Here is a 12,384-nt window from a genome sequence, read left to right as displayed (position 1 = left end):
ACCTCGGTCAAGATCGGCACAGGACCTCCTGTCACTTTGTTGGATGAGTGATGGAGGCAGGGGATTATGGGATTCATGCAGTGATCCTGACAACCATACATGTAACATGACACAGAGTCCGAAATTCAGCAATGGAAGCCCTCACGTATTAGTATTTAATGTAAACGTAGTAAAACAACCAAAGGTGCTGCACAGAGCATTATATGGCAAAGTGACAATCACAGCTCATATTCATAGGGCACCTTTAGCGCAATCCCATAGCCCAAATTGCTTCACACAACGGAACATGACAACTGATCAAAGGATTAGTCAAGCGGGACGGTCTTAAGAATTATCTTAAAGGAGGAAAGGGAGGCAGTGATTTGGAGCGGTGCTGGGAGGGAGTTCCAGAGCATGGACTGTAAGCAAATGAAGGCAAGTTCAGCAATGGTGGAAAAATCAGAGTCGGGGAGGTTCATGCAGCCGGAATTAGAGCTCCACAGTTATCACTGTGACTTGTGGGGTAGGAAGAAATTACAGAGATAAGGAAGGGAAAACCATATAGAGTCATCACAGACGTCATTGTGAGTTTTTGTTTGCAACTGACCAACGAGCGAAAGATTAGAAGGTTTCCCTCGCCTCCTGCTTCTTAGCTCAAATATTATTGACTTTTAGTGAAGCAAGAACTGGAGGTGTCACAGGTTATCAGATCCAGGTGAGGACGCAAAGTACAGAAAGTCCGAATAAGAACACCATGTTTTTCTAAAAACAATGCTCGCCTTTCAGATATAAACGACATGGGATGGATCACTAAACACGCAGAAAAAAACAGCTTTCCCAACAGAATTTCTTGGTTTTGCTGTTAAAGTTAAAAAAAACGTGCGTTATTACATCGATCTTGTTTAATGTGAACACCTTTGTGGGCTAAATCTTTATTTAGCCTCTAGTGGTAACAGTGATTATATCGCCCTTTCCCCTGCCCCAGTGAAACTGATAGGAGGCGGTGTAAATCAGCAGATGCTTATTACCCTCTGCATACTTTTCTCTAAGCCTTATTATTGTTTTAATCTTGTTGCTCTTATCAAAGTGATAGGGCGAGGAGGAGCGAGGAAGGCAACGTTAATCTGCGTCAGGACCCCAGGAGCAGGCCCCAGGCTGTAATGCTTCCATCATTATTTTTTCTTTCACCAACACATGCCCTCAGTGAAAGTATAGTGAAATCGAACGGGCAGGAGACGGGTTTGAGCCTGTGGTTACAATGCGACGCAATAACTCTTCAGGTGTTTGCCGAGCAGAGACTTAATCAGGTTAGGTACAGTGTGGTAAAATATCAACAGCTTCTCTCTCTCTCGGCCTCTCTTTCTTCCTCTCTCTCACACACACAGACCTCTCATCTCTCTCTCTCTCTCAAAATCCTCTTGTCTCGTTTGTTTTCCCTGTAATAACATCACCTTCACGTTTTTTCCATGTTCCTGAATCCAACTCATCCATCATTCTTGCACAGTATTCTCGGGTCTGGAGCTTTTAAAAAGGGAACGTTACCTGGACAAGGTAGTCAGTTCAAAAAGACGGGATAAAGCAAACTCTAACACATGATATTGAACTGTTTATGAACACAGAGAAGGGATACACCATGGGAGACCTTATGTCTCTGGTTGGAGAGCATAACACATAAATATCTGCAGACACAGGGAGCTGATGCACGGTGTGAGGCCTTACCGTTCTCCAGGGAGTGAAATGCATTTAACTATTTATAAATGCAGCGGTGGATTTGACTCGGAGAGAACTCGCACATTTGGACACTCTCATAAACATTAAAGTTTGTATAAGCACAGAAAGCTTTTAATTCTACAAAATCAGGAAATAAAATCTTAGCATAATATGCCGCCTAATTGTGACAATGAAACTATTGAATTGTCTTTTAAAATCCGGTTCTGTAATGCCATTTAGGGTAGGAAATATTTCGGCCTCACACTGCCCGGCCTACAATTGTTCCCACTCTCAAGGTAACGTGGTGGATTCTTAACTGCCCTTTGAAATGACCGAGCAAATAATCAGTTTTATTAACACGCTGCAGGAAAGTCGGATAAGGACGAAATCGGACTGCCTACCCAGCTTTTACCGCGGGACTGCTCAGCACCCGCTTCGCTATTGCAATTAAAGATCAGCAACAAAAGCAGGTCTTGGCTGTGATGGTCACCGCCGATGAACGAAGAGGGCAAAGTACAATTATCCAACCCTGCGCAGTCGATGCTCAGTCACATCTGGGGACAAATACTAAAACAGATATCCTGATCGTTATTTTATACCAGTTTGTTCAATCTGACAGACTTAATAAATAGGTACCTACCTGAAAAGTTACACATTCAATGTGCCAAATTAGTAACACTGACCATAAACATTGCACAGAACGTTCAGGAAGTCTGTCCTTCACAGGCCTGGATCAGTCCAACGTTGAATTACAAAGGAAACGAACACTAAAAATCCACCTGCCTTTACTTATAACGTTAAATATCTGGAATAAGTAGCACGTTGTTTTTTTTAAAATAATTTTGAATTATATGAATCCATCTAGTTCTCTGGCGATTTTTATGGGAGACTTTAACAGGCCTAGGTGACATGTAACTCAAGGCCCACAACAGAGCCATTAACATTTAACTGTCCGCTGGAAAAGTGGCCCGGAGGTCTGCACGGCCGAAAAGACATGTTCGAAAAAAATTACTGAATTCATTACATTAGCGAGCGATGATTTTCCAAATGGCTTAAGCGTTAACGTTCTTTTAAAAGAAAATGTTATTAGTTACTTTTACAATTAATTAAACATTAATCTTGATGTTTTTTTTTCGTTTGATTGTTTTTCCCTCAGTGCAAGGTGCCCTCTTATAATAGCCACAGAAATCGTTCTGCGCCCAGTTTGAGCAGGTTACCGAGGCAGGCGAGATCTTTTTCTGTTTGTTCTCTTCTGCTAAAATCCAGCAGGAAGGCATTTTTAAGGAACTGATCGCAGAAAATGTAGGTATTCATGATCCAATCAGGCAGAGTGAACATGATATTCTGAAATAACAATAGTGCACCATTTTTTTCCAGTTATTTCAGGATGTAACAAGCAGGATGAGGAAAGAAGAGATATTGGATGCAGTTTTATATTGAATTTCTAAAACTTATGCGATACCACGTAAACAAAAGGTTATTAAACATGTTTCATAGTCATGGTTTAAGGGTAACATTACATCATGTCTATCGTGTGGCTTAACAGGAAACAGAGTCGACATAACTGGCCCGTTTTAAAGTTGGCAAACTGTATCTAGACGAGTGGGGGTGCCATAGGGGTCAGTCCAATGGCCTCATGCTTACAAAGCCGTTTTACAATGTTGACTTGGATAAAGAAATAGAGTGCAGTGCGGTCAAATTTACTGACGATATAAATGTGCTTTCAGAAATAATTTTGATTCCATTGCGAAGAGTCTGCAAAAATAAATATTAAGTGCTTGTGCAAAAATAATTTAAAAAAAACAGGTTTGCAGAAGAACATAGGTGAATGTCACATTGTCACTTTGGTAGGTATAATAGAGGCTGAAGATTGAAAGGTAGATAAATAGTTCTGTCTGTCGCAGCAGAAGGGCTCTAGATGTTCTCGAACACGAATCATGAAGAGTTACCATACAGGTACAGTAAGTAGAAACACATGGATATTATTGGAAAATGAATTGTATATAAAATAAGGATAGTTTCGTTTTTATCCGCAAGTTGTTGTGACCTGAAATGCGCAGCATTAATGGGTGGTGGAAACAGATTCAATAACAGCTTTAAATAAGTGTAATTGTAAAAATACTTGAAGATGAATGGATTGTCGAGCGGTGCAGTTCAGGCAAGTTGGAATTAGGTGTAATCGGATAGATCTATTAGAGAGGTGTTACAGGCACAGTTGCCCAATGGCCTGCTCTGTTGTATGTTTCCTCCGTTTATTATACGCAGTAATTCTCTAAATCGCCTCCAGAGGAAACGTTACTCAGATTGGACCTTTTGTTTATGAATCAATGACTTGCTTTGGCGATACGTTCAATCTTTGATTGTAGTGGCTCTTGGACTTAGTTAATGAACTGTCCATTTAACAAGTAAAAATTGCGCCACTACCCATTGTTTGTGTTTCCTTATTAAACACAGAATACTCCCTGAATTCATATAAAGAGCTTATATGATTCATTCATTTGATTGCTACTCTGAGCAACTTAGTGGAAGATGGGGAATGCACTGCTCTTGCTGCTTTGTGTACTGGTGCTGATGCATTAATGGTAATATTGTACCCATGTGCTTCGCTCCTGTTTTCCATTCCAGTATATTTCTTAGTAGTCAATATCTAGAACCAGTCATATGAACAGGAGGAGGTCATTTGCTCCCTCATATTTGTTTTAGCACATAATTGGCTCATTGCTTATGAGCACCCTATCTTCACTTATAGACATTGGCGCTGCAACTCTCAATATATTTTTCAACCTGAAAAAATGCTCTATTAATCTCAGTGATGCATTTTTGTAAAATAATGAACTTTGCTTATCTTTAAATTATCCCAATAACTTTAATTTTTTCTTGTCCTCCAGTGGCCTGCACTTGCCCGCACATATACACAATTCTCATATGCACGGAGATTCACGGCGAAATCACCTAAGAATACAGGGTTACTTTTTCACCTTTATAGCAACAAGCTCTGTCTCAACAACATATCTGTGCGCTCCTTTGGTTTCCTCTTGTTTGCTTGTTTCCACTTGTTTATGCGACATCCAATAGCGAACGTGAAGACCTGGTCCCACAATTTAATACTGGGAAGACCAAAGCCATGGTTTCCAAACAACGGACTATAGTTTATTGCCTTGCTTCCAACGACTGTCTTGTCCCAATTGAATATGTGAAGTGAAGGGACACTGTTCTCACCTTGGTGAAGTAATTCATTCGAAGATATGACTCCTACCACATATATTCTTCACTCTTATGATCAATTTATTCCACTGTGTAACATCCCCTGACTATGGGTGTTGAGTCGTCAGTTGCTGAAATCCTGAATTAGGCAATAGTTCAAATTGGAACTGAATATTCCCACGAATTTCTTGCTGGTCCCACACATACAGACCACAATAAATTAGAGGCCATCAAATATTTTGCAGACCACATCCTGACTCTAAACAGTTAACATTATTCGTTAAAAATGATGTGCTCATTGACAATGTTAGATCATGTCAGAAATGTCTGGGTTAAGAAATGCCTGGGTTCTAAACCGCTTAGCCTTGTTTTCAAATCCCTCCATGGCCTTATTGTCTTTCTATCTCCTTAATCTCCTGCAGCTTCAGAATTGCACTAAATCTCTGCACTCCGATAAATGAGGCTACAAGTGCATCGCCATTTTTAATTGATCCAGCATTGGCCGCCGTGCCTTCAGCTGCGCGGCTTAGAGCTCTGGAATTCCCTCTGCAATTAGGATGAAAGTATGGAATTCGGGGAGAGAGACTGCGAGTTTCTTAAACAAATTGATATAGGGAGTGGCAAAATATGGAGATGGTGGGACTCTTAAAAGTGGACAAAACTCCAGGTCCGGATGATTACTGTCCCAGACTGCTGAGGGAAACAACGGAAGAGATCGCAGGCGCTCTGAACCAAATTATGAATTCCTCTCTTGCCATGGTGAAGGTGCCAGAGGACTAGAGAACAGCTAATGTCGTTCCGCTATTTTAGAAGGGTTGTAGAGATTTGCAAGGGAACGACAGGCCAGTGGGTCTCAAGACAGCAGTAGGGAAACTAATGGGGACAATTCTGAAGTAAAGAATCTATCTCAACTTGGAGAGGCAATGATTGATCAGGGATAGTCAGCATGTTTTTGTCAGAGGGTTGTCATTCCTAATGCATTTGATTGAATTTTTTGAGGAGTTGACCAGTTGTGTAGATGAGGGTAGTGTAGTTGATGTAGTTTAGAAGAATTTCAGCAAAGCCGTTGACACGGTCCCACACGGGAGACTTATAAAGAAGGCAAATGCACATGGGGTACAGAGAAATTTGATGAGGTGGATTCAAAATTTGCTCAGTTGTAGGAGACAGAGTGTGATCACAGAAGGATGTTTTATTGACGGGAAGCCAGTGCCCAGTGGTGTACCACAGGGAGCTGTGCTGGGTACCCTGTTTATCGTCATTTATATAAACGACATAGATGACTATGTGGGGGGTAGGATTAGTACTTTTGTGGATGACACAAAGACTGACCCATGTTTTACCGTGATTTTTATTGTCTACGCTATGGGATGATATAGACGGGATGGTCAAATGAGCAGATAAGTGGCAGATGGAATTTAACACTGAAAAGTGTGAGGTGATACACTTTGGAAGGGTTAATTTGACAAGGAAGTATTCAATGAACGGCACGACAATAAGAAGTACTGAGGAACCATGGGACCTTGGCGTGTGTGTCCATATCTGAAGGCGGAATTGACAGTTAGTGGGGTGTGACAATGGCATATGGGACCCTTGCCTTTATCATCGAGGCTTAGGTTACAAAAGTAGGGAGGTCCTGTTTGAGTTGTATGTAACATTGTTGCGGCCACAGCTGGAGTACTGGGTGCCGTTCTGGTCCCCATATTTTAGGAAGGATGTGATTGCAGTGGAGGGGTTGGAGGCGAGATTCACCAGGATGTTGCCAGGGATCAAACATTTAAGTTATAAAGAGAGATTGGATAGACTTAGGCTGTTTTCGTTGGAGCAGAAAGGACTGAGGGGCGACCAGATCAACGTGTACACGATTATGAGGGGAATGGGCTGTTAGTTGAAGGGCCAGGCACGAGGGGGCATAAGTTCAAGATGAGGGGCAGGAGGTTCAGGGGAGATGCGAGGAATGCTTTTTACTCAGAGGGTGGCTCTGGTCTGGAGTGCGCTGCCTGGGAGGGTGGTGGTTGCGGTTTGCCTCACATCCTTTAAAACCACCTGGATGAGCACATGGCACGTCTTAATATTAAAGGTTACGTGCCGAGTGCTGGAAAATGTGAGCAGGTATGTAGGTCATGTTTTTCTCATGTGCTGGTGCGGACTCGATGGGCGGAAGGGCCTCTTTTACACTGCTTGATTCTGTAATTCTGAGTGTAACAATGTTTCACTGTGTGTAACAGAGCGAGTGTGTCATTGTGTGTGTGAGGCAGAGAGCGAGTTTCTACATTGTGTGTGAGAGACAGTGAACGAGTGTGTCAGCGCGTGTGAGAGACAATGAAAGTGTGTGGCACTGTGTTTGAGAGACAGAGAGCGAGTGCGTCAGTGTGTGTGAAAGACAGTGAGAGACTGTGGCAGTGTGTGTGAGAGAGACAAAGAGCGAGTGTGTCAGTGTGTGTGAGAGGCAGTGAGAAATTGTGGCACTGTGTGTGAGAGAGACAAAGAGCGAGTGTGTCAGCATGTGTGTTTGAGTTAGTGAGCGAATGTGTCAGCGTGTGTGGGAGACAGAGAGGGAGTGTCTGCAGTATGTGTGTGCGGGGGCGTGGAAATGGGGTGGGTGCAATGAATCCTGAGGGAAAGAGGGATGGAACTTCCTGCTGTCTGGGTGAGAGCAACAACAGGCCCAAAATTAATTGATAAATTGCAAAAGGAGTGGAGCCAATTCATGAAGGTGTCTTGGTAATGAGCACAGTCATATTATGTTAGCACCCGCTGAATGAAGTCTCTGGCCTCCCTGTAATTGTTGAAGGCGGAGTCCAGGGCTCCATTTTCAACGAGAGCTCCGGTTTCGTCCACACACCTGTTGACAGAGCAGTCGATGGAATAAAAGGATCGCGTGTTTCTGCAGCGTCCCGGGGACCACACGCCCCCACCCACCCCGGAAACACGCTCCCCCACCCCACACCATGAACACACGCAACCCCCACCCCAGAACCAGACGCCCCCCCCCCCCCCCCCACCCCCCCACAACGGTGACCACACTCCCCATCCCACCCCGGATACGAAATCAGTCCATGTCCAAATGCAGCAAGTCCTGGATAATATCCAGGCTCGGGCTGACAAGAGGCACATAACATTCACGTCACACAAGTGTCAGGCAATGGCCACCTCCAAGAAGGGAGAATCGGACCATCGCCGCTTGATGTTCAATGGCATTAACATCACTGAATCCTCCAATATCTACATCCTGGGGTTTACCATTGAGCACAAACTGAACTGGAGTAGCCAAATAAGTACTTTGTCGACAAGGGCAGGTAAAATGCTGGGATTTCTGCAGCGAGTAACCCGCCTATTGACTCCCCCAAAGCCTGTCCACGAACGACAAGGCCCAAGTCAGAAGTGAGATGGAATATCGTCCACTTGCCTAGATGAGTGCAACTCCCACAATACTCAAGAACCTCGACATCGTCCAGGGCAATGCAGCCCCGCTTGACTGATATCACATCCACAAACATTCCCTCCCTGCAATGCCGACCCACAGTAGCAGCATTGTGTATCATCTACAAAATGCACTGCAGCAACTCACCTAACCTCCTTAGACAGAAACATCCAAACACATGGCATCTAACATCTAGAAGGGCAATTACAGCAGACACATGGGAAGACTACCACCTGGGAGTTACCCTCCAAGCCACACACCATCCTGACGTGGAAGTATATCATCCGCTCCTTCACTGTCGCTGGGTCAAAATCCTAGAAGTCTATCCCTCACAGCTCTGTGGGTGTACCTAGACCACATTGACTGAAGATGTCCATGAAGGCCGCACACACACACTTTCAAATTGGGCAATTTGTGGTGGACAATAAATGCTGGCCCAGCCAGCAAATCCCTTATCCCACGAATGAGTTAGAAAAGGTGGTGAGTGTGACACTTGACCCCAGGGACTCACAGCGGAGAATTCCTGTCAGTGCGGATCCCAAGGAGGTGCCGTGTATTTCGGTGAACAGCTGTCCGTGCGGGGTGGGCCGGAGGGCGGGTGTGCTGTGGTTGAGGTTGTCATCCGCTTCTTACAGCTTGGGCGTCTGTTTAGTCAAAATCAGTGTTATTTATGAATTCAGTGTCTGAGACTCTGCCTGATGGATCTGTCTCTGCTGAAGTAAACCAGTTTGATTCACGTACCAGTGATTAGGCTATTCACGTCTGAATTAACTTAAGTCGAAGTTTATAAAAACAACAAACAGCCCTTTTTAAACGTACATGATAAGATTAAACTCTTCCTTCTCCCATTTCTAATGTTCTTCAATGGCCTGTTCAGTGAGCCAACTCCAGGGTGCACGGAAGGTTTCAACTCCCCCCACCCACACTATGGGGCCAATGTCAATCCTCTGATTGCGTGATGGAAACAGATACTGTGCTGAGCAGATTTGAATGCTGCACACCTTGTATCAGGAACATGAAAAGGTCATCCCATAATTATTTGTGAGGTTACAGTGTTTAACAGCGACTATTTACAACAGAGGTGGAAATAAGATCTCTCAGAAACCACATATCCAGGAGTATGTACAACCAGGGGCAAGGGAACAGAGAGCTGTTTGCATTATGAAAACAGGAGAAGGAAGTACAATCCCTTAGATTTGTTCCAGTTTTCAGAGGGTCTACAGCACATATCTATTGTAACAACAGTGACTGGCTGGCACACAGAACCTTGAATATCCTTACGTACTACCGACCTAACAATATATGCCTTGACATTCCCACTTTACACACTGAACAGAATTCCACTGGCTTGTGTGCGATTGTGTGATTCCTGACATTAACCCGGAATGGCCCAAATCTAATTTTAAGGTTATGTCCCTCAGAAGCAGACCACTCAGTGACCTGAATAGATCGACAACAGATTATTCCTCCATGTCACAATCGGTGACACTCTGACAGTGCGGCTCTCCCTCATTACTGACCCTCCGACAGTGCAGCGCTCTCTAAGTACTGACCATCTGACAGTGCGGTACTCCTTCATTAATGACACTCCAACAGTGCGGCAAACCCCAAATACTGACCCAAGAACAGTGTGGCACTCCCTCAGTAATGACCTTCCAACGTGAGACACTCCCTCAGGAATGATCCTCCAGCAGTGTAGAACTCCCCTAGTAATGACCCTCCAACAGTGCGGCACTACCACCGTACTGACCCTCGGACAGTGACGCAATGATATGAATTCATCAGTAGATATATTGGAGATGGAATTCGATTAATTAATAATTGTATTTTTAATGCATAATATATTGATGGAATTGATTTTAATAATTAGACCAATGATTTATAATATATTTTTAAAAATTAATTGATAATCCGATGTTTAATTGATCATTCATAATTAGACGTTTTAATTCATAATTGAAATTAATAAACTGGTGAACAACTCAAAATATGTTATTGAATTCAAGAATTAATTCATAATGCAGTTTTGAAATAAATTAATATTCATACCAATTATACATATTATGCTGATTTAGTTAATAATTGGATTTATTAACTCATAATATATTGCAATCAATTAATAATTAAACGTATTTATTGATAATATTTTGTTGAAATTGATTATAAGCTGTACCTACGAATATACGAATGAGGAAAAGGGGATCCTCCTCCGCCCTTAAATAAGATCAGGGCTGATCTGATGGTAACCTCAATCCCGCATTCCCGCGTCCCCACAGATAACCTTTCAACCCCTTGTTCGTCGAGATCATATCTCGCCTGGCCTTATGTACATTCAAAGACCCTGTTTCAACCACCTTTAGAGGAAGAGAGTCCCAAAGACTCACGAAGCTATGACATAAAATATATCTCCTCATCTCTGAATGAATTGCCAATTTTGAGATGTGTAAACTGTTTATTATGATCAAATATTAAACACAACATGATCCATTGTTGTGAAATATAGATGCTGGTGTGAATGCTCTCTGCAAAATAGCGACTCTGTAGATATTTATTCAAAAAATATAACCTTCCAATTATCGGTAGGAGGGCCGCACTCTCAGAGGTTCAGTACTGAGGGAATGCAGCACTCTCGGAGGTTAAGTACAGAGGGAGAGCCAGACTGACAGACGGTCAGTACTGAGGGAGTGCAGCACTCTCGGAGGATCAGTACAAAGGGAGAGCCACACTGACCGAGTGTCAGTGCTGAGGGGGTGCCACACTGTCGGAGGGTCAATACTGAGGGAGTGCCGCATTGTCAGAGGGTCAGTACTGAGGGTGTGTCACGCTGTCGGCGGGTCGGTACTGAGAGAGTGCCGCACTGTCAGAGGGTCAATATTGAGGGATTGCCGCACTACCGGAGGCTCAGTAATGAGGGAGTACCAGACCTTCGGAGCGTCAGTGCTGAGGGAGTGCTGCACTGTCAGAGGGTCAGTAAAAATGTGTGCTGTATTGTTTCAGGGTCAGTACTAAGGAAGCACCGCACTGTGGGAGGGTCAATAATGAGGCAGTGCCGCACTGTTAGATGATCCATACTGAGGGCGTGCTGCCCTGGCAGATGGTCGGTATTGAGGGAGCGGCATACTGTCTGAGGGTCAGTACAGAGGTCCGCCTTGCTGTCTGAGTGTCAGGACTGAGGATGTGCCGCACTGTTCGAGTGGCAATACTGAGGGAGACCCTAGCTTTCTGAAGGTCAGCAATGAATGTTTGCCTCACTGTCGGAGAGAAATTACTGAGGAAGTGCAGCACTGTTGGAGGGTCAGTACTGAAGGCATTAAGCTTTCATGGAGGTTCAGTACTAAGGGAGTGCTGCACTGTCGGATGGTCAGTGCTGAGCGAGTGCCACAGGATTGGCGGGTTAATACAGGGGGAGTGCTGCACTGTCGGACGGTCATTGATGAGCGAACGCCTAGCTGCCTGAGGCTTAGTACTGAGGATGTGCCGCACCCTCGCAGGGTCATTAGTGGGGGATTGCTGCAATTATCGGAGTGAATGCTTAGCTCTTGCAGGGTAGTACTGAGGGAGTGTAGCACTGTCGGAGTCTCTCTGCGGAGGGCGAGAAATGCCGTCAGAGGGTCAGTATTGATGGAGTACCACACTGTCGGATGGCCAGTACTGAGGGAGTGCCACAATGTTGGAAGGACAGTACTGAGGGAACATCGAACAGCCGAAGGGCCAGGACTGAGGAACAGCCACACTGTCGGAGGGTCAATGCTGAGGGAGTGCAGAACTGTTGGAGGGTCACTACTGAGGGATTGTTTGAATTCAGAGTGTCAGGACTAAGGGTGTGCAGTATCGGAGGGGCATTACAGAGGGAGTGCTGCACTGTTGGATGGGCAATACTGAGGGAGCACCGCACTGTTGGATGGGCAGTACTGAACAAGCGCCGCACTGTTGGAGGAATTGGATTGAGGGAATACCGAAATGTCAGAGAATCAGTACTGAGGGATTGCCGCACTGTCGGAGGGAATTTACTGAGGAACTGTACTATGGTACTGCTGCATTTTCGGCGGGTCAGTACTGACGGGGAG

Source organism: Cetorhinus maximus, unplaced genomic scaffold (assembly GCF_964194155.1).
Source record: "Cetorhinus maximus unplaced genomic scaffold, sCetMax3.hap1.1 HAP1_SCAFFOLD_52, whole genome shotgun sequence".
Classification (NCBI taxonomy): domain Eukaryota; kingdom Metazoa; phylum Chordata; class Chondrichthyes; order Lamniformes; family Cetorhinidae; genus Cetorhinus; species Cetorhinus maximus.
The sequence above is the reverse complement of the archived record's forward strand: the minus strand, read 5'-3'. Positions refer to the sequence as shown.